Here is a 12,286-nt window from a genome sequence, read left to right as displayed (position 1 = left end):
AAACTCCATTCCATACATATATATGGGGAGGTACTAGCCCCAACTCGGTTTTACAGTGAAAACTGCAGGAACTTCAAACCGGCACTAGGAAACAGACTGAGAAAGCAGAGAAAAAGTGTCTCCTGCAACCCGTTCCCTTGGTGCTAGATGAACGAACGTCTCTCCACTTGCTCAGTTCTGAGAGAAAAGTGTGTGTGAAATCCGTCCTTCAACTAGCTTGTTGGGAACACAAAGTTTCTTTTCAGTTGCAAACTCCATTCCATACATATATATGGGTAGGTACTAGCTCCAACACGGTTTGACAGTGAAAACCGCATTAACTTCAAACCGGCACTAAGAAACAGACTGAGAAAGCAGAGAAAAAGTGTCTCCTGCAACCCGTTCCCTTGGTGCTAGATGAACGAACGTCTCTCCACTTGCTCAGTTCTGAGAGATAAGTGTGTGTGAAAGCCGTCCTTCACCTAGCTTGTTGGGAACACAAAGTTTCTTTTCAGTTGCAAACTCCATTCCATACATATATATGGGGAGGTACTAGCTCCAATTCGGTTTTACAGTGAAAACTGCAGGAACTTCAAACCGGCACTAGGAAACAGACTGAGAAAGCAGAGAAATAGTGTCTCCTGCAACCCGTTCCCTTGGTGCTAGGTGAACGAACGTCTCTCCACTTGCTCAGTTCTGAGAGATAAATGTGTGTGAAAGCCGTCCTTCACCTAGCTTGTTGGGAACACAAAGTTTCTTTTCAGTTGCAAACTCCATTCCATACATATATATGGGGAGGTACAAGCTCCAACTCGGTTTTACAGTGAAAACTGCAGGAACTTCAAACCGGCACTAGGAAACAAACTGAGAAAGCAGAGAAAAAGTGTCTCCTGCAACCCGTTCCCTTGGTGCTAGATGAACGAACGTCTCTCCACTTGCTCAGTTCTGAGAGATAAATGTGTGTGAAATCCGTCCTTCAACTAGCTTGTTGGGAACACAAAGTTTCTTTTCAGTTGCAAACTCCATTCCATACATATATATGGGTAGGTACTAGCTCCAACACGGTTTGACAGTGAAAACTGCATTAACTTCAAACCGGCACTAAGAAACAGACTGAGAAAGCAGAGAAAAAGTGTCTCCTGCAACCCGTTCCCTTGGTGCTAGATGAACGAACGTCTCTCCACTTGCTCAGTTCTGAGAGATAAGTGTGTGTGAAAGCCGTCCTTCAGCTAGCTTGTTGGGAACACAAAGTTTCTTTTCAGTTGCAAACTCCATTCAATACATATATATGGGGAGGTACAAGCCCCAACTCGGTTTTACAGTGAAAACTGCAGGAACTTCAAACCGGCACTAGGAAACAGACTGAGAAAGCAGAGAAAAAATGTCTCCTGCAACCCGTTCCCTTGGTGCTAGATGAACGAACGTCTCTCCACTTGCTCAGTTCTGAGAGATAAGTGTGTGTGAAAGCCGTCCTTCACCTAGCTTTTTGGGAACACAAAGTTTCTTTTCAGTTGCAAACTCCATTCCATACATATATATGGGGAGGTACTAGCTCCAACTCCTTTTTTACAGTGAAAACTGCAGGAACTTCAAACCGGCACTAGGAAACAGACTGAGAAAGCAGAGAAAAAGTGTCTCCTGCAACACTTTTCCTTGGTGCTAGATGAACGAACGTCTCTCCACTTGCTCAGTTCTGAGAGATAAGTGTGTGTGAAAGCCGTCCTTCACCTAGCTTGTTGGGAACACAAAGTTTCTTTTCAGTTGCAAACTCCATTCCATACATATATATGGGGAGGTACTAGCCCCAACACGGATTTACAGTGAAAACTGCAGGAACTTCAAACCGGCACTAGGAAACAGACTGAGAAGGCAGAGAAAAAGTGTCTCCTGCTACCCGTTCCCTTGGTGCTAGATGAACGAACGTCTCTCCACTTGTTGAGTTCTGAGAGTTAAGTGTGTGTGAAAGCCGTCCTTCACCTAGCTTGTTGGGACCACAAAGTATCTTTTCAGTTGCAAACTCCATTCCATACATATATATGGGGAGGTACTAGCTCCAACTCGGTTTTACAGTGAAAACTGCAGGAACTTCAAACCGGCACTAGGAAACAGACTGAGAAAGCAGAGAAAAAATGTCTCCTGCAACCCGTTCCCTTGGTGCTAAATGAACGAACGTCTCTCGACTTGCTCAGTTCTGAGAGATAAGTGTGTGTGAAAGCCGTCCTTCAACTTGTTTGTTGGGAACACAAAGTTTCTTTTCAGTTGCAAACTCCATTCCATACATATATATGGATAGGTACTAGCTCCAACTCGGTTTACAGTGAAAACTGCAGGAACTTTAAACCTGCACTAGGAAACAGACTGAGAAACAGAGAAAAAGTGTCTCCTGCAACCCGTTCCCTTGGTGCTAGATGAACGAACTTCTCTCCACTTGCTAGGTTCTGAGAGATAAGTGTGTGTGAAAGCCGTCCTTCACCTAGCTTGTTGGGAACACAAAGTTTCTTTTCAGTTGCAAGCTCCATTCAATACATATATATGGAGAGGTACTAGCTCCAACTCGGTTTTACAGTGAAAACTGCAGGAACTTCAAACCGGCACTAGGAAACAGACTGAGAAAGCAGAGAAAAAGTGTCTTCTGCAAACCGTTCACTTGGTGCTAGATGAACGAACGTCTCTCCACTTGCTCAGTTCTCAGAGATAAGTGTGTGTGAAAGCCGTCCTTCACCTAGCTTGTTGGAACACAAAATTTCTTTTCAGTTGCAAACTCCATTCCATACATATATATGGATAGGTACTAGCTCCAACTCGGTTTTACAGTGAAAACTGCAGGAACTTCAAACCGGCACTAGGAAACAGACTGAGAAAGCAGAGAAAAAGTGTCTCCTGCAACCCGTTCCCTTGGTGCTAGATGAACGAACGTCTCTCCACTTGCTCATTTCTGAGAGATAAGTGTGTGTGAAAGCCGTCCTTCACCTAGCTTGTTGGGAACACAAAGTTTCTTTTCAGTTGCAAACTCCATTCCATACATATATATGGGGAGGTACTAGCTCCAACTCGGTTTTACAGTGAAAACTGCAGGAACTTCAAACCGGCACTAGGAAACAGACTGAGAAAGCAGAGAAAAAGTGTCTCCTGCATCCCGTTCCCTTGGTGCTAGATGAACGAACGTCTCTCCACTTGCTCAGTTCTGAGAGATAAGTGTGTGTGAAAGCCGTCCTTCACCTAGCTTGTTGGGAAAACAAAGTTTCTTTTCAGTTGCAAACTCCATTCCATACATATATAAGGGGAGGTACTAGCTCCAACTCGGTTTTACAGTGAAAACGGCAGGAACTTCAAACCGGCACTAGGAAACAGACTAGAAAGCAGAGAAATAGTTTCTCCTGCAACCCGTTCCCTTGGTGCTAGATGAACTTACGTCTCTCCACTTGCTCAGTTCTCAGAGATAAGTGTGTGTGAAAGCCGTCCTTCACCTAGCTTGTTGGGAACACAAAGTTTCTTTTCAGTTGCAAACTCCATTCCATACATATATATGGGGAGGTAGTAGCTCCAACACTGTTTTACAGTGAAAACTGCAGGAACTTCAAACCGGCACTAGGAAACAGACTGAGAAAGCAGAGAAAAAGTGTCTCCTGCAACCCGTTCCCTTGGTGCTAGATGAACGAACGTCTCTCCACTTGCTCAGTTCTGAGAGATAAGTGTGTGTGAAATCCGTCCTTCACCTAGCCTGTTGGGAACACAAAGTTTCTTTTCAGTTGCAAACTCCATTCCATACATATATATCGGGAGGTACTAGCTCCAACACGGTTTGACAGTGAAAACTGCATTAACTTCAAACCGGCACTAAGAAACAGACTGAGAAAGCAGAGAAAAAGTGTCTCCTGCAACCCTTTCCCTTGGTGCTAGATGAACGAACGTCTCTCCACTTGCTCAGTTCTGAGAGATAAGTGTGTGTGAAAGCCGTCCTTCACCTAGCTTGTTGGGAACACAAAGATTCTTTTCAGTTGCAAACTCCATTCCATACATATATATGGAGAGGTACTAGCTCCAACTCGGTTTACAGTGAAAACTGCAGGAACTTCAAACCGGCACTAGGAAACAGACTGAGAAAGCAGAGAAAAAGTGTCTCCTGCAACCCGTTCCCTTGGTGCTAGATGAACGAACGTCTCTCCACTTGCTCAGTTCTGAGAGATAAGTGTGTGTGAAAGCCGTCCTTCACCTAGCTTGTTGGGAACACTAAGTTTCTTTTCAGTTGCAAACTCCATTCCATACATATATATGGGGAGGTACTAGCCACAACTCGGTTTTACAGTGAAAACTACAGGAACTTCAAACCGGCACTAGGAAACAGACTGAGAAAGCAGAGAAAAAGTGTCTCCTGAAACCCGTTTCCTTGGTGCTAGGTGAACGAACGTCTCTCCACTTGCTCAGTTCTGCGAGATAAGTGTGAGTGAAAGCCGTACTTCAACTTGCATGTTGGGAACACAAAGTTTCTTTTCAGTTGCAAACTCCATTCCATATATATATATGGGGAGGTACAAGCTCCAACACGGTTTGACAGTGAAAACTGCATTAACATCAAACCGGCACTAGGAAACAGACTGAGAAAGCAGAGAAAAAGTGTCTCCTGCAACCCGTTCCCTTGGTGCTAGATGAACGAACGTCTCTGTACATGCTCATTTCTGAGAGATAAGTGTGTGTGAAAGCCGTCCTTCACCTAGCTTTTTGGGAACACAAAGTTTGTTTTCAGTTGCAAAGTCCATTCCATACATATATATGGGGAGGTACAAGCTCCAACTCGGTTTTACAGTGAAAACTGCAGGAACTTCAAAGCGGCAATAGGAAACACACTGAGAAAGCAGAGAAAAAGTGTCTCCTGTAACCCGTTCCCTTGGTGCTAGATGAACGAACGTCTCTCCACTTGCTCAGATCTGAGTGATACGTGTGTGTGAAAGCCGTCCTTCACCTAGCTTGTTGGGAACACAAAGTTTCTTTTCAGTTGCAAACTCCATTCCATACATATATATGGGGAGGTAGTAGCTCCAACTCTGTTTTACCGAGAAAACTGAAGGAACTTCAAACTGGCACTAGGAAACCGACTGAGAAAGCAGAGAAAATGTGTCTCCTGCAACCCGTTCCATTTGTGCTAGATGAACGAACGTCTCTCCACTTTTCTCATTTCTGAGAGATAAGTGTGTGTGAAAGCCGTCCTTCACCTAGCTTGTTGGGAACACAAAGTTTCTTTTCAGTTGCAAACTCCATTCCATACATATATATGGGGAGGTACTAGCTCCAACTCGGTTTTACAGTGAAAACTGCAGGAACTTCAAACCGGCACTAGGAAACAGACTGAGAAAGCAGAGAAAAAGTGTCTCCTGCAACCCGTTCCCTTGGTGCTAGATGAACTTACGTCTCTCCACTTGCTCAGTTCTGAGAGATAAGTGTGTGTGAAAGCCGTCCTTCACCTAGCTTGTTGGGAACACAAAGTTTCTTTTCATTTCCAAACTCCATTCCATACATATATATGGGGAGGTACTAGCTCCAACACTGTTTTACTGTGAAAACTGCAGGAACTTCAAACCAGCACTAGGAAACAGACTGAGAAAGCAGAGAAAATGTGTCTCCTGCAACCCGTTCCCTTGGTGTTAGATGAACGAACGTCTCTCCACTTGCTCAGTTCTGAGAGATAAGTGTGTGTGAAAGCCGTCCTTCACCTAGTTTGTTGGAAACACTAAGTTTCTTTTCAGTTGCAAACTCCATTCCATACATATATATGGGGAGGTACTAGCCCCAACTCGATTTTACAGTGAAAACTGCAGGAACTTCAAACCGGCACTAAGAAACAGACTGAGAAAGCAGAGAAAAAGTGTCTCCTGCAACCCTTTTCCTTGGTGCTAGATGAACGAACGTCTCTCCACTTGCTCAGTTCTGAGAGATAAGTGTGTGTGAAAGCCGTCCTTCACCTAGCTTGTTGGGAACACAAAGTTTCTTTTCAGTTGCAAACTCCATTCCATACATATATATGGGGAGGTACTAGCCCCAACTCGGATTTACAGTGAAAACTGCAGGAACTTCAAACCGGCACTAGGAAACAGACTGAGAAGGCAGAGAATAAGTGTCTCCTGCTATCCGTTCCCTTGGTGCTAGATGAACGAACGTCTCTCCACTTGCTGAGTTCTGAGAGTTAAGTGTGTGTGAAAGCCGTCCTTCACCTAGCTTGTTGGGACCACAAAGTATCTTTTCAGTTGCAAACTCCATTCCATACATATATATGGGGAGGTACTAGCTCCAACTCGGTTTTACAGTGAAAACTGCAGGAACTTCAAACCGGCACTAGGAAACAGACTGAGAAAGCAGAGAAAAAATGTCTCCTGCAACCCGTTCCCTTGGTGCTAAATGAACGAACGTCTCTCGACTTGCTCAGTTCTGAGAGATAAGTGTGTGTGAAAGCCGTCCTTCAACTTGTTTGTTGGGAACACAAAGTTTCTTTTCAGTTGCAAACTCCATTCCATACATATATATGGGTAGGTACTAGCTCCAACTCGGTTTACAGTGAAAACTGCAGGAACTTTAAACCGGCACTAGGAAACAGACTGAGAAAGCAGAGAAAAAGTGTCTCCTGCAACCCGTTCCCTTGGTGCTAGATGAAGGAACGTCTCTCCACTTGCTCATTTCTGAGAGATAAGTGTGTGTGAAAGCCGTCCTTCACCTAGCTTGTTGGGAACACAAAGTTTCTTTTCCGTTGCAAACTCCATTCCATACATATATATGGGGAGGTACTAGCTCCAACTCGGTTTTACAGTGAAAACTGCAGGAACTTCAAACCGGCACTAGGAAACAGACTGAGAAAGCAGAGAAAAAGTGTCTCCTGCATCCCGTTCCCTTGGTGCTAGATGAACGAACGTCTCTCCACTTGCTCAGTTCTGAGAGATAAGTGTGTGTGAAAGCCGTCCTTCACCTAGCTTGTTGGGAACACAAAGTTTCTTTTCAGTTGCAAACTCCATTCCATACATATATAAGGGGAGGTACTAGCTCCAACTCGGTTTTACAGTGAAAACGGCAGGAACTTCAAACCGGCACTAGGAAACAGACTAGAAAGCAGAGAAATAGTTTCTCCTGCAACCCGTTCCCTTGGTGCTAGATGAACGAACGTCTCTCCACTTGCTCAGTTCTCAGAGATAAGTGTGTGTGAAAGCCGTCCTTCACCTAGCTTGTTGGGAACACAAAGTTTCTTTTCAGTTGCAAACTCCATTCCATACATATATATGGGGAGGTAGTAGCTCCAACACTGTTTTACAGTGAAAAATGCAGGAACTTCAAACCGGCACTAGGAAACAGACTCAGAAAGCAGAGAAAAAGTGTCTCCTGCAACCCGTTCCCTTGGTGCTAGATGAACGAACGTCTCTCCACTTGCTCAGTTCTGAGAGATAAGAGTGTCTGAAATCCGTCCTTCACCTAGCCTGTTGGGAACACAAAGTTTCTTTTCAGTTGCAAACTCCATTCCATACATATATATCGGGAGGTACTAGCTCCAACACGGTTTGACAGTGAAAACTGCATTAACTTCAAACCGGCACTAAGAAACAGACTGAGAAAGCAGAGAAAAAGTGTCTCCTGCAACCCTTTCCCTTGGTGCTAGATGAACGAACGTCTCTCCACTTGCTCAGTTCTGAGAGATAAGTGTGTGTGAAAGCCGTCCTTCACCTAGCTTGTTGGGAACACAAAGATTCTTTTCAGTTGCAAACTCCATTCCATACATATATATGGAGAGGTACAAGCTCCAACTCGGTTTTACAGTGAAAACTGCAGGAACTTCAAACCGGCACTAGGAAACAGACTGAGAAAGCAGAGAAAAAGTGTCTCCTGCAACCCGTTCCCTTGGTGCTAGATGAACGAACGTCTCTCCACTTGCTCAGTTCTGAGAGATAAGTGTGTGTGAAAGCCGTCCTTCACCTAGCTTGTTGGGAACACTAAGTTTCTTTTCAGTTGCAAACTCCATTCCATACATATATATGGGGAGGTACTAGCCACAACTCGGTTTTACAGTGAAAACTACAGGAACTTCAAACCGGCACTAGGAAACAGACTGAGAAAGCAGAGAAAAAGTGTCTCCTGAAACCCGTTTCCTTGGTGCTAGGTGAACGAACGTCTCTCCACTTGCTCAGTTCTGCGAGATAAGTGTGAGTGAAAGCCGTACTTCAACTTGCATGTTGGGAACACAAAGTTTCTTTTCAGTTGCAAACTCCATTCCATATATATATATGGGGAGGTACAAGCTCCAACACGGTTTGACAGTGAAAACTGCATTAACTTCAAACCGGCACTAGGAAACAGACTGAGAAAGCAGAGAAAAAGTGTCTCCTGCAACCCGTTCCCTTTGTGCTAGATGAACGAACGTCTCTGTACATGCTCAGTTCTGAGAGATAAGTGTGTGTGAAAGCCGTCCTTCACCTAGCTTTTTGGGAACACAAAGTTTGTTTTCAGTTGCAAAGTCCATTCCATACATATATATGGGGAGGTACAAGCTCCAACTCGGTTTTACAGTGAAAACTGCAGGAACTTCAAAGCGGCACTAAGAAACACACTGAGAAAGCAGAGAAAAAGTGTCTCCTGTAACCCGTTCCCTTGGTGCTAGATGAACGAACGTCTCTCCACTTGCTCAGTTCTGAGTGATAAGTGTGTGTGAAAGCCGTCCTTCACCTAGCTTGTTGGGAACACAAAGTTTCTTTTCAGTTGCAAACTCCATTCCATACATATATATGGGGAGGTAGTAGCTCCAACTCTGTTTTACCGAGAAAACTGAAGGAACTTCAAACTGGCACTAGGAAACCGACTGAGAAAGCAGAGAAAATGTGTCTCCTGCAACCCGTTCCCTTGGTGTTAGATGAACGAACGTCTCTCCACTTGCTCAGTTCTGAGAGATAAGTGTGTGTGAAAGCCGTCCTTCACCTAGTTTGTTGGAAACACTAAGTTTCTTTTCAGTTGCAAACTCCATTCCATACATATATATGGGGAGGTACTAGCCCCAACTCGATTTTACAGTGAAAACTGCAGGAACTTCAAACCGGCACTAGGAAACAGACTGAGAAAGCAGAGAAAAAATGTATCCTGCAACCCGTTCCCTTGGTGCTAGATGAACGAACGACTCTCGACTTTCTCAGTTCTGAGAGATAAGTGTGTGTGAAAGCCGTCCTTCACCTAGCTTGTTGGGAACACAAAGTTTCTTTTCAGTTGCAAACTCCATTCCATACATATATATGGGGAGGTACTAGCTCCAACTCGGTTTTACAGTGAAAACTGCAGGAACTTCAAACCGGCTCTAGGAAACAGTCTGAGAAAGCAGAGAAAAAGTGTCTCCTGCAACCCGTTCCCTTGGTGCTAGATGAACGAACGTCTCTCCACTTGCTCAGTTCTGAGAGATAAGTGTGTGTGAAAGCCGTCCTTCACCTAGCTTTTTGGGAACACAAAGTTTCTTTTCAGTTGCAAACTCCATTCCATATATATATATGGGGAGGTACAAGCTCCAACACGTTTTGACAGTGAAAACTGCATTAACATCAAACCGGCACTAGGAAACAGACTGAGAAAGCAGAGAAAAAGTGTCTCCTGCAACCCGTTCCCTTGGTGCTAGATGAACGAACGTCTCTGTACATGCTCATTTCTGAGAGATAAGTGTGTGTGAAAGCCGTCCTTCACCTAGCTTTTTGGGAACACAAAGTTTGTTTTCAGTTGCAAAGTCCATTCCATACATATATATGGGGAGGTACAAGCTCCAACTCGGTTTTACAGTGAAAACTGCAGGAACTTCAAAGCGGCAATAGGAAACACACTGAGAAAGCAGAGAAAAAGTGTCTCCTGTAACCCGTTCCCTTGGTGCTAGATGAACGAACGTCTCTCCACTTGCTCAGTTCTGAGTGATACGTGTGTGTGAAAGCCGTCCTTCACCTAGCTTGTTGGGAACACAAAGTTTCTTTTCAGTTGCAAACTCCATTCCATACATATATATGGGGAGGTAGTAGCTCCAACTCTGTTTTACCGAGAAAACTGAAGGAACTTGAAACTGGCACTAGGAAACCGACTGAGAAAGCAGAGAAAATGTGTCTCCTGCAACCCGTTCCATTTGTGCTAGATGAACGAACGTCTCTCCACTTTTCTCATTTCTGAGAGATAAGTGTGTGTGAAAGCCGTCCTTCACCTAGCTTGTTGGGAACACAAAGTTTCTTTTCAGTTGCAAACTCCATTCCATACATATATATGGGGAGGTACTAGCTCCAACTCGGTTTTACAGTGAAAACTGCAGGAACTTCAAACCGGCACTAGGAAACAGACTGAGAAAGCAGAGAAAAAGTGTCTCCTGCAACCCGTTCCCTTGGTGCTAGATGAACTTACGTCTCTCCACTTGCTCAGTTCTGAGAGATAAGTGTGTGTGAAAGCCGTCCTTCACCTAGCTTGTTGGGAACACAAAGTTTCTTTTCATTTCCAAAATCCATTCCATACATATATATGGGGAGGTACTAGCTCCAACACTGTTTTACTGTGAAAACTGCAGGAACTTCAAACCAGCACTAGGAAACAGATGAGAAACAGAGAAAATGTGTCTCCTGCAACCCGTTCCCTTGGTGTTAGATGAACGAACGTCTCTCCACTTGCTCAGTTCTGAGAGATAAGTGTGTGTGAAAGCCGTCCTTCACCTAGTTTGTTGGAAACACTAAGTTTCTTTTCAGTTGCAAACTCCATTCCATACATATATATGGGGAGGTACTAGCCCCAACTCGATTTTACAGTGAAAACTGCAGGAACTTCAAACCGGCACTAAGAAACAGACTGAGAAAGCAGAGAAAAAGTGTCTCCTGCAACCCTTTTCCTTGGTGCTAGATGAACGAACGTCTCTCCACTTGCTCAGTTCTGAGAGATAAGTGTGTGTGAAAGCCGTCCTTCACCTAGCTTGTTGGGAACACAAAGTTTCTTTTCAGTTGCAAACTCAATTCCATACATATATATGGGGAGGTACTAGCCCCAACTCGGATTTACAGTGAAAACTGCAGGAACTTCAAACCGGCACTAGGAAACAGACTGAGAAGGCAGAGAAAAAGTGTCTCCTGCTATCCGTTCCCTTGGTGCTAGATGAACGAACGTCTCTCCACTTGCTGAGTTCTGAGAGTTAAGTGTGTGTGAAAGCCGTCCTTCACCTAGCTTGTTGGGACCACAAAGTATCTTTTCAGTTGCAAACTCCATTCCATACATATATATGGGGAGGTACTAGCTCCAACTCGGTTTTACAGTGAAAACTGCAGGAACTTCAAACCGGCACTAGGAAACAGACTGAGAAAGCAGAGAAAAAATGTCTCCTGCAACCCGTTCCCTTGGTGCTAAATGAACGAACGTCTCTCGACTTGCTCAGTTCTGAGAGATAAGTGTGTGTGAAAGCCGTCCTTCAACTTGTTTGTTGGGAACACAAAGTTTCTTTTCAGTTGCAAACTCCATTCCATACATATATATGGGTAGGTACTAGCTCCAACTCGGTTTACAGTGAAAACTGCAGGAACTTTAAACCTGCACTAGGAAACAGACTGAGAAACAGAGAAAAAGTGTCTCCTGCAACCCGTTCCCTTGGTGCTAGATGAACGAACGTCTCTCTACTTGCTAGGTTCTGAGAGATAAGTGTGTGTGAAAGCCGTCCTTCACCTAGCTTGTTGGGAACACAAAGTTTCTTTTCAGTTGCAAGCTCCATTCAATACATATATATGGAGAGGTACTAGCTCCAACTCGGTTTTACAGTGAAAACTGCAGGAACTTCAAACCGGCACTAGGAAACAGACTGAGAAAGCAGAGAAAAAGTGTCTTCTGCAACCCGTTCACTTGGTGCTAGATGAACGAACGTCTCTCCACTTGCTCAGTTCTCAGAGATAAGTGTGTGTGAAAGCCGTCCTTCACCTAGCTTGTTGGAACACAAAATTTCTTTTCAGTTGCAAACTCCATTCCATACATATATATGGATAGGTACTAGCTCCAACTCGGTTTTACAGTGAAAACGGCAGGAACTTCAAACCGGCACTAGGAAACAGACTAGAAAGCAGAGAAATAGTTTCTCCTGCAACCCGTTCCCTTGGTGCTAGATGAACTTACGTCTCTCCACTTGCTCAGTTCTCAGAGATAAGTGTGTGTGAAAGCCGTCCTTCACCTAGCTTGTTGGGAACACAAAGTTTCTTTTCAGTTGCAAACTCCATTCCATACATATATATGGGGAGGTAGTAGCTCCAACACTGTTTTACAGTGAAAACTGCAGGAACTTCAAACCGGCACTAGGAAACAG

Source organism: Camelus bactrianus, chromosome 34 (genome assembly GCF_048773025.1).
Source record: "Camelus bactrianus isolate YW-2024 breed Bactrian camel chromosome 34, ASM4877302v1, whole genome shotgun sequence".
NCBI classification, from domain to species: domain Eukaryota; kingdom Metazoa; phylum Chordata; class Mammalia; order Artiodactyla; family Camelidae; genus Camelus; species Camelus bactrianus.
This window is presented reverse-complemented; position numbering follows the sequence as displayed.